Genomic DNA, 10856 nt, shown 5'->3' with positions numbered 1-10856 from the left:
GAGAGAGAGAAAGAAAGAAAGAAAGAAAGAAAGAAAGAAAGAAAGAAAGAAAGAAAGAAAAAAAAGAAAGAAAGAAAGAAAGAGAAAGAAAGAAAGAAAGAAAGAAAGAAAGAAAGAAAGAAAGAAAGAAAGAAAGAAAGAAAGAAAGAAAGAAAGAAAGAAAGAAAGAAAGAAAGAAAGAAAGAAAGAAAGAAAGAAAAAAGGAAAGAAGAGATGGAGAAAGGGAGAGAGGGAAGGAAAGGAGAGAGGCACAGAAGAAGAGAGAGAGGAGAAGGAGAGAGAGAGGGAGGAAAACTTAATAGCAATTGTAAGGGGCCATGAACTATAGAGAAAATTCTTAGCTTAATAAAATGAACCTAAAATCCAATATAAATTGAGCCCTATCAAGCACATGGACTACCAAGGGAAATTCCTAGCTCAGTACAAACATACAACTCTATCAAAAATGGTTCCTATATAATGAAAAGTGAAACTTTAACAGTAATCCTAAAAACATAAGACATACAATTATTCTTGGAATAGATATGGCAGTTGGTTAATATTTGATACCTGTCCTAGCCCTATAGGGATTTGCCTTGACATAAGGTCATGTGAATTTCCTAGTATAGAGACAGAAATAAAATAAAAATAAAGTTTGCTGCTCCCTACTCTGCCCTCTAAAAGAATAATGTTCTATCCACAAAGAATCTGAAAAGACACTATTCAGGACAAAGAGAATTGTAGCTTCATTCGCAAACTAAGGAGTAGAAGGGAAGTGAGAGAAGGCAAAAAATTAAGGTCAAAAATCTGAACAGCTTACATTTGGCATGGGTGTGGGGAGACAGAGAGAAACAGAGATAAGGACAAAGGGAGGCAGAAACTGAGGAGGGGAGAGTGGGAAGGGACAGAAAAACAAAAGATAATTTGGGGGTGGAGAGACAAGAAAGGCTTCACGATGGAGTTAGCACCAGAATCAAGCCTTGAAGGTAGTTCAAGGATTCTAAGTAGTTGAGATTAAGAAGGGGGTCCTTCCAAAGGAGAACTAGAGATCATTATTGATCACAAAATAGAAGATTTTGATTACATCAAATTAAAAAGCTTTTGTACAAACAAAACTAATGCAAACAAGATTAGAAGGGAAGTAACAAATTGGGAAAATATTTTTACAGTTAAAGGTTCTGATAAAGGCCTCATTTCCAAAATATATAGAGAACTGACCCTAATTTATAAGAAATCAAACAATTCTCCAATTGATAAATGGTCAAAGGATATGAACAGACAATTCTCAGATGATGAAATTGAAACTATATCCACTCATATGAAAGAGTGTTCCTAATCACTACTGATCAGAGAAATGCAAATTAAGACAACTCTGAGATACCATTACACACCTGTCAGATTGGCTAAGATGACAGGAACAAATAATGATGAATGTTGGAGGGGATGTGGGAAAACTGGGACACTGATGCATTGTTGGTGGAGTTGTGAAAGAATCCGGCCATTCTGGAGAGCAATTTGGAACTATGCCCAAAAAGTTATCAAACTGTGCATACCCTTTGACCCAGCAGTGCTACTACTGGGCTTATAAATCCCAAAGAAATACTGAGGAGGGGAAAGGGACCTGTATGTGCCAAAATGTTTGTGGCAGCTCTTTCTGTATTGGCAAGAAACTGGAAAGTGAATTGATGTCCATCAATTGGAGAATGGTTGGAGAATTATGGTATATGAATGTTATGGAATATTATTGTTATGTAAGAAATGACCAACAGGGTGATTTCAGAAAGGCCTGGAGAGACTTACATGAACTGATGCTGAGTGAAATGAGCAGAACCAGAAGATGGCTGTACACTTCAATGTTGTATGAAGATGTATTCTGATGGAAGTGGAAATCTTCAACATAAAGAAGATCCAATTCAGTTCCAATTGATCAATGATGGACAGAAACAATTACACCCAGAGAAGGAACACTGGGAATTGAATGTAAACTGTTTGCACTACTGTCTTTCTACCCAGGTTACTTATACCTTCGCAATCCAATACTTAACGTGCAACAAGAAAATTGGATTTACACACATATATTGTATCTAGATTATACTGTAACACATGTAATATGTATGGGATTTCCTGTCATCTACGGGAGGGAGTAGAGGGAGGGAGGGAGGGGAAAATTTGGAAAAATGAATACAAGGGATAATGTTAAAAAAATTATTCATGCATATGTACTGTCAAAAAAATTATAATTATAAAATTAATTTTAAAAAAAAGAAGGGGGTCCTTTCCAGACATGGGAGATAGCAGATTGGCTAGAATGTATAAAGTAAGAAAAGGTATTCTATGAAATGTCTGGAAAGGTAAATAGATACAAGAAGTTTTAATGTTGGAGGATGAGGGTTTTTTTTTTTACACTAGAAAAAGCCAGGGGTCAGAGAAGCTTTTTGAGGAGAAGATGTGACCTGGTCAGACCTACCTGCTGCATGGACAGCAAATTAGCAAGGAAAGAACTAGTAGTAGGAAAATCAATTAGGAGAATATTACAATATTTTTTGAAATAATAAGAGCAAGAGATTCCTTCAGTCAGCCAATAGTTAATAAATATTTATTAAGCTTCTATTACATGTCAGGTACTATGCTAAGCACCTGGTGATACAAATATGAAAAAGAAAGGTGGTGTCTGTCCTCAAGAAGCTTCCAATCAAAAGAAAGGTTTAAAAAAGAGGAAGAGGAAAGTTACTACTGGAATGGGGAGAGGAATTGGGGAAAAGTCAAAGAAATGAGTGCAGTCAGTAGGAAAGGGAGGAGACAGAGGTGTGGAGTAGCGAAGGTGAAAGTGACTTGGCATCTGACTGAATTGGGATTGAGGGGAAGTGGGAAATGGAGAAGGAAGAGCCTAGAAAGACCCTGAGATTTCAAATGTGAGTAGAAGGTTGGTGATGCCCTCAACAAAAAGCAAGAAATTTGGAGAAAAGATGGACTTGAGAGGAAATAATAATGAGTTCTGTTTGGGTACAAAGAATACCTAGATAAAGCAATGTCACTTAAGCCAAAAAGTCAATTTAGTATAAACTACATTCAGGGCAGCAATTTGGCTGAATAGACAGGTTAATTCAGTCAAGATGTCAATAATATGTAAAAGTGGGTTAATATAATGAAACTGTGAGTTTCTACCTCCAGGTACAGGGCTAGATAGGGGACATAAGACAGGAAAATTTCAGCAGGTGGAACATCACCAAGACAAGCCCCAATTTCACAATGAAGCTGTTAGCAAGGGAGCCTGGGAACAAGTAGGGACACCTGCCAGGAAAGTCAAGCCAGACAATATGGTGTAGTTACAGGAGACACAAAGTCCAGAGAAACTGGTTCTATGCAGATGGGCAGGCTTGAGAACATCAGAGGTGTGAGATAACAAGTCAGAGGAAGAGGGGGATGATAAGATAAGACTTGAAGAATAGGGAGTCACAGGTTAAGTGAAAGAGGGGGCTTGGAAATCCAGGCAGACAGAAGTCTGGTGGTCAGGGTAAAACAATGAATCTAAATAGAAAGAAAAGCCATTCCAAGGTATGATAGCTAAAATGATGGATGAATGAAAAGAAAAGATTTTATTAATTCTTCACTGTGTGCCAAACATTGGGAAAAATGTTGAGGAAAACAATACAAATGAAGTAGGTACGCAAGGAGAATGCTCAAGGGTGCTCAATTAAACCCAAACCGACAAAGCATGTATTGCATATCTAATATGTCTAAGGCTTTGTGACAGACCAGAAATGTTCTTGATTCACCCCACCTCAGCAGTAAGTTGATGAAAATGCCCCTCAAACAGTACATTAACAAAGAGCCACAAGGACTGCCAGAGTATTTTCTCTGCAACAGAAGGGATGAATAGAATAGTCAACCAGTTGTTGTACTTTGTTTTCAAAAAGGACCAATGATGCCATGAGATGATGTCTTGACTTGTCCATAAATTGGATGTAAGCGAGGTGGAGTTGCATAAAGTTGTCAATTTTATTTTCTCTTTGAGAGTCATTGAAGTGTAATGGCAAGACAAAAGTCAAGAAAACTGGCAATGCCCCGGATATAGTGGATATCCTTGGTGTCCTTGGTGTCTGACCAAAGTCTCACATCAGAAGTGCTAGTCCAGCATTAAATAAATGAATAAATATTCAGTGAACTTTATTAAGTATCTGTTATTTGCCAGGCATTGGGCTAAGTGTTGCAAATACAAAAAAAAAAAAAAAAAAAAAAAAAAAGGAAAAGATAGTTCCTGTCCTTAGGGAGCTTGCAATCTAATGGCAAAAAGAACACATTCTTTAAGAACTGAAGTGGAGACTGTGGGCAGGAGGAGCATGGTAAAGTCCAGAGGAGTGCAACCAGTGAGAAATGATGAGATGGCTGTCAAGCAGCCCATCTGGGAGCTCTCCACTGCCCACTCACTCCAACCACAGGGAAGAAGGGAACCCAGGGACAAGGGTACTAATGAGACATGATCTTTAAGGATGATGAGATTCTGGACAACATGATGAAATCCAATAGCAGAGCCAGGTGGGAAACGATGAGGTGGCTGCCTTAAGTGCCTTCCATAAATGGAAAAGCATCTTCTTGGAAATTAAAGACATTGCTGGGTGAAATTTTTGGATTCTCACAATATTTTTCTGCCATACTCATTGAAACAGTATAATATTATTGGTTCTCCTCCTCCATACAACAGTGATGCACTGGATTCTGGAGACATAGACAGTACCCCTTTCTATGCAAAACTGTGCTGTCTATCCTCTCCTCTAAAATATTCCATCTAATACATGGAGAGAAATTGTTATTTCTTTCATATATTATTAACTAATTATTGAATTAGGACTAAAGGGTTTTCCACTTCCTTATCTAGAAATCAATCATTGTGGGAAATCTTGGGCAAGACTTACCCAGACAGGAAGACTAAGATCTTATCAAAGAGAGCAAAAAATTCTACATTTAAGCAAATGGGCAGATTCCTGCTCATTATACTTACTCAGACAAGTCTGGAGAAATGTGGCTTCTGCCTTTTGTAGGTGGATGATATGGATATTGTTAAGTCTTTTGATGAAATTCAGAGTCACATGCTCTGAGGCCCTCATTGGAATAAATCCACTTCTCACTATAATATTACTCCTCTCATTACTTGTTAATTAATCTTAATTGATTAGTACTCCCATGAACACCCACACTTCCAACCATTGAGTCTCTTCCATGAATGGGGTCTTTGGCATTGAGGAGCACCAATGACCATCCTTTTATTAGTGATATTCTAGCATAATTAATCAAATGATTAATTACCCAGAAATTATGTCTCTCAAACTTTTGAATGATTGAAGTATATCTTACCTACCTAGCTGGATCTTATTGCCTTCCTTACTAGCTCCTTGTGGGAGGACATTATATCCTAGACTCCTTCCCCAGAGTACTTAAAAGTACTGAGTACTCAGTCTGTACTTAACCATGGAATTCACAATCAATTAAAATATGCCATGAGCCAATAAACTAACAGCTGCTTGTACCAGACTGTGACTGTCTAGCTCATTATCATGGAAGGGAAAGGAAAGGAATTCTAAAAAATATTCATTTCAGCATAGTTCACTAAGCTTTGTGTCCTTCCTGAAGTTCTGAAGCAGCAAGGGGACTTGGGTCTATATTAGTTAGACTTTAAAACAAAAACAGCCTCTGGAATTAATTATTCCATTACTGTGGCCCCACCTGCCCTCCCTCTTCCCCTGCCCATCCCTAGTCACAGCCTTTGAGACTATTTACATTAAAGGTCAGGTTAACGAAGATGTTGGATAGCCGACTCTGAACTGGGCCTAATTATCCAGTCGTGTAGAGGTGAATTTCACAAAAATCTCTGATTTTGCTTTCTTTTTTGGAAATCTAAAGCATGCAAATGTACCCAGGAAGGAAAGTCAGAATTCTTTCTGGGGTATTTGATTGAATCATTTTGGTTTTGAGCAACTCAAGCTTCTAAACATACATGTAATAAGCCAGAAACATTAAAAAATGCTCCCAGAGTTAACCCCCAAATCTCTTTAGACCAGCCATAGAAAGATCACTTAAAAGAATTAAAAATGTGGAGTTGCAGGATGAAAAGGCTTAGAGGATGACATGATAGTGAGCTGCAAATGTTGGAAGGACAGCTTCTAAGGAGAGGAATCAATCAATCTCTCTCAGCTTCAGTTCTAGCTACTGGAATTGTCCAAAAATGCAATGTATTCTTTCCTTTGACTGTTAATTTTCTCAGTCACTGGAGATTATTGGTAGGAGAGCCTATGGAGAGGATTGCTCTTCAGGCCAAGGTTAGATTAAATGATTTCTGAAGACCTCGCTGATATACCACGATCTTATCATTCAGTAGCCAACAAAAATACCACCCATGTTATAGACATGTCCCCAATATAACTGGCTTCCCTTCTATAACCTATTCTGATTCTGTCTATTCTTGTCTTAAGATCTTATCTCTTTCACCCTTACCATTTCCAAAAATTCCACATGTGTATTCCCAACTTTGTCAAAAGTACTCAACTTGCTTTTATCAATCCTAAGATTACTTTCTTCCAGATTCAAATTCTGGCTTTCTAGAGAACAAATCCACGTGCAAATTAAACTAATCTTAAACTAACAATTTATGTTTTAAATGAATCAAATTGAATGAAAGAGATTTTTATTGGGAAAATATACTGTGTTCATCTCTGTGCTAGGTAGTATAGTGAAAAAAGAAAAAAAGGAAACAAAATTCTTGCCTGGGGTCTAGTTCGGGAAATACAGTATAAACATGAAAATAAGTAGAAAACAATACAAGTCATTCCTACTGATATCCTCCAACTCACAGATCTCCTAGGGAACAGTTAGCCCAGATTTAAGACACTTTCGAGTTCCACATCCCCTAAAACCATAGATCATGAGTCCCTGCTGATTTTTTTCTTTTTTTTTTTTCTTGTTTTGATTTTTATGTTTTTCTTTAATAGTCAAGGACAAGACACAACTGGTTTAAAGCAAACTAATTTAATATAATGCTATATTTTTTAAGCAGCAACAAAACATTTCTGTCATATTCTTGGGGTGTACATTTCCATACATACAAACACCATAATAAGTGTTTCTTATTATAAGAGAATCTAAATGAAGGGAGACATGTCAGGAGCACATGTGGAAGGATATATATATATATATTATATGTATATGTAGAGAGGTACACAATAGGGAATGTGTGTAGGGTCAACAAAAACTCTTGCCTTCAACAGAGGTGCCCATGACTTTTAGTAATCTCATCAAGCTTTTACTCCAGTCCTTGCTCCCTGCTGGTCTCCTGGTATTTGGCTGACATTGTTCTGTTCTCTGCCCCAGCTTCTAAGCAACTAAAATCCTTGAGGATTAAGACCAGGTACTGCTATGCTCATTACCTTAATGGCCATGGACTTTTCCTTCCTATAGGTTTTCTTCTCCTCCTCCTCCTCCTCTTCTTCTTCTTCTCCTTTCTCCTTCTTTCCTACAACAGTCTTTTAGGAAAAACAGAAACCCTTAGCTTGAACTAGGAAAAAATATCTCCTAGGCATCTCTTGTTTTGTTCCCTTTGTAATCTTAGCTAATTCTTTCATTTCCATTGGAAGATGTTTCTACTCAAACTCAGAGAAAGACTAATTAAGATATTAGCTACCTAGGTTCTCCTAACTACTTAGTGGTCTCAGGCTTAATCTTTTTTCCTGATCTAAAATTTTTGGTCCATCTACTACAAGATACACCCTAGTTTATGATGATTAGATCATATATTTCCCAGTTTTACTCTCTGAAAGCTAAATTATGAATCACTAGAGGTGATTTGCCCAATAACCATCACAGTTTGGGGATTCCCTAGATTTTCAGGATCTCTGTTCTCTTATATAGATGAGAGGGTAAGATTAAAAAAAAAAAAAAAAAAGATGAAGGTAATGCAGGATGCAAGGCCAATATATTTTCTACCTGCTTAGCCATATTCCTGTCATTTTTATATGTAAAGACAGCCAACTTGCAGTATATTCTTAAATTAAGAGTTCAGTTATGGGGCTTATAATGTCAGCACTACTATAGGAATAAAGATTATCATGGACCAGAATAGTCAGAGAAATGGAGAAGGAATTAATGTAGCCTGGATGGGTAGGGAGAATTTAGACAGGTAGAGAAGTAGGAAGGTTTTTCAGGCAGAAGTAACATCATTTCTTTTTTCCCTACCCCAGATGGATTTTATAGACTTTGATAATATTTTTTCTCAACCTTTATCTTTCTGAACTAAGAAGTCCTAATTTTTTTTCAAAGATAAAAATAAAATGCTAGCTAACATTCACAATAGAATAGCTAATAAATTCACAAATTAAAGTCCTGTTTATATTTTTATTGTTAAGTCTTATCATTTGCCTAACTAAGGTATTCTACTTTAAGTAACATCAGTGATGGCCTTGAATAAACGAAAATGCATAAAGATGTTTGAACTTCACAAGAAGGACAAGAAATAAAAAGCCTTCATATGATAACACCTGTAGTCAAAATATAAGGCCTTAATGAAAGTAACAAGTGATCATCCTCTACAAGTTTCAGACTGATTTAATTTAAACAGCAGGATATATTGGTGTAATATAATAACTGCTAAAGAGAATGACACACATGAAAAAGAAAGTATTTTTAATTTTTCTAAGGCAACTTTCAGTACTTTTAAAAACAGCTTTCATTCAATTAATTTTCTGGGAAGAGAGAAGAAAATAAACCCCTTTAACTTGAATTTTATTTAAATACTGTATCTGGCATAAGATTTAATGAGGCCATTTTGGTAAAGTATTTAAAAATATCATCAGAATTAAGGGAACATTTGTTGAGGTCTAATAAATCTGTTGGTTTGGGTTGTGCTTATTTTTTTAAGATAAATCAAGTCCCTACTTCAGTGCCTCAAAAATAACATCAGTAATAAATGTTTGATTGCATATTTAATGGAGACAGTAATGGAGGCAGTACACAAAGCCCATGTTAAAATACTTCCCATTAACAACATAGCCCCTAGTTAGTGTAAGCTGATCAGGGAAGGAAAATCTTTATTGTTCTTATAATTGAAAGCAGCAAGTTAAAATCCATCTTCATTTAAAGAAAATGATCCTGTTAAGATACTTAATGTAAATGCATCGCCCCTTTATCACGCCTCTTTTTTTTTTTTTTTTTAATTTTTGAACAACATTAGGCTTAGTCAGGAGAACTTATATTGCTCTTCTAAAGAAGGGACAGATTTGGGAGCCAGGAAGATTCTTTCAGTTTGTGTCAGAATTAGGGTGTGGCTAATGAGAGCTCCAGAATCACTCTCCCTCTCTGAGCTTCAGTTTCCCTATCTATAAAATAAGGGAGTCGATGGCCTTTAAGTTTTCTTCTGGTGCTAGTTCTATGATTCTACCATAGGACCTGAGTTCAAACTTCAGCTTTACCATGGAATGTCTATGTAATATTAAAGCAGTCACTTTCTCTTTCTGGGACTCAGTTTTGTTGTCTATAAATTGAGGTGGTTGAATTAAATGTCTTCTAAGATTTCTTCCAGTTCTAAATCTATGATTCTATGTACAGATCATTTCCTTTCTCCTTCATTCTTTATCCACATTCATTTTTTACACAACGTATAAGGCATCACCCCCAGCAAGAAGGCATTTAGTCTGGGCAAGTAAGCAAGAATACTGATTTTTTTTTTCTTTCTTTCTTTTTACTACTTCCACTCCAGGGGAAAAGACAGTATTGTCAGAAATGTTTATGGGATGACTAATGTTTGGGGCATAATAGCAACTTACTTTCTAGAATAAGAACCTTCCAAAAAGAAGCCTAGAAACTAAATTACTATGAATCAAATTGTCATTGACTACATTGCCATTGATTTCCATTATAAAATCAGAAGCCAAGTTGCTTGGAAATGGTTTGGTTACATGGATATTGAGAGACAGAGTCATTAAAAACATATTATCAAATGCAACAGACTCTTGGAGTTACAGGATTAAAGAGGAAAAGGATAGTTTTCTAAAAATAAATTAATAGTAATACTCTAAATCAGAGCTTCCTAAATGTTTTTTCACTCATAACCCCTTTTTGCCCAAGAAATTTTTACACAACCCCAGGTATATAGGTATATAGAATAGATATACAAATCAATCATTTGCTGATAATAAATCATAAAGAAATTTATTTTAAAATAATTATTTGATTTACATGTAATTTTACCATTTATTGAATATGAAAACAAATTTGCATACTGATGAGATAGATGTGCTTGTTAATTTTTACTTAAAGAATTACATCTTTGCAGGATATTTGACATCTTTTACTATTGCCAAATTTTTTGTGATTCCGACCTTCAGTTATATGCATGACCTTATTCGGGGTCCCGATATACAGTTTAAAAAACTTTGCCCTATGTTTCTCCACATAAAAATGACAACTTTCCTGAATAAGACAGACTATACTAAAAAGTTCCTTAGGGTGTCCTAAATCCTCTCCCAGCAAAAGAATAGGAAGTCCAATGTGGTGAGCCCAAGCATCCTGTTTATCCTTTGATTCTTCATCAGAAGTTATGGCTGTTCCAAATGTTGGTTTCTTCCCAAAACTTTTCTGTGCCTTCAAGAGCCTCTTTGGAAAGACAACCTGAAACTGTATTTGTCCTCTCTCAAAACCTTTTTCCCCCCAACCTCTTAAGAACTCTGTCCTTCACTCAAGTCATCATTCTCTACCAAGGAGAGTAATATTCAATGCCCAGGCTTGAGCTCTGGGTGACATTTTTGAGACTGTATGATGTCTTTATCAATGTATGTGCTTAGGAAATCCAACCTTTCTCAATGAGAACGAATTTTCCCTGTTTCTTCACAAGC

Source organism: Sminthopsis crassicaudata, chromosome 3, assembly GCF_048593235.1.
Source record: "Sminthopsis crassicaudata isolate SCR6 chromosome 3, ASM4859323v1, whole genome shotgun sequence".
NCBI classification, from domain to species: domain Eukaryota; kingdom Metazoa; phylum Chordata; class Mammalia; order Dasyuromorphia; family Dasyuridae; genus Sminthopsis; species Sminthopsis crassicaudata.
Note: the sequence above shows the minus strand (reverse complement) of the source record.